Genomic DNA, 655 nt, shown 5'->3' on the forward strand with positions numbered 1-655 from the left:
CTAAATCCCCAGCCCCGTGATTATGTTCTTGGTGGTGGTTCCCCCCAGTACTATTCCCCCCAACACATTTCCTGCCTGTAAGTAGATCCTTACAATGCCTCTCAGCGCCTCTTGTGAAGGCCAAATGGGCCTTAAAGCCACATAAATTATTGGGTTGGGTTATCCATGTATTAGTTCTGGGTTAGGTTTTTGTTTTAAACACGTGTCACTACATAGTTCAGGTTGGCCTTGAATTCATGGCAGTCCTTCTGCCTCAGCCTCCCAAGTGCTGGGATTACAGGCATGTGCCAACACACAGCTTGAGACAGTCCTATTTTTGAAGTCCATGTTGCTCAGAGACTGCTAAGCAAGCTTCTGTGTTACCTTCCTGTGTGAGAAATGATGAGCATTTCAATATTCTTCATTACACGTGAAGACATGAGATCCAACTCTGAGCTCACCTTGCTAGGTAGATAATGCTAGTAGGGTCATATTAAGGGCATTCCCAGAATAAGAAATTCTGTTAAAATTGTTCTTCCTTGACAGGTGATTGAGGCCTCAGATATTTTGCTAGAGGTATTAGATGCCAGAGATCCTCTTGGTTGTAGGTGTCCTCAGGTAGAAGAAGTGATTGTCAAGAGTGGAAAAAAGCTGGTGCTCGTATTAAATAAATCAG

Source organism: Chinchilla lanigera, unplaced genomic scaffold (assembly GCF_000276665.1).
Source record: "Chinchilla lanigera isolate Chin_1 unplaced genomic scaffold, ChiLan1.0 scaffold00029, whole genome shotgun sequence".
In the NCBI taxonomy this organism is placed as follows: Eukaryota; Metazoa; Chordata; class Mammalia; order Rodentia; family Chinchillidae; genus Chinchilla; species Chinchilla lanigera.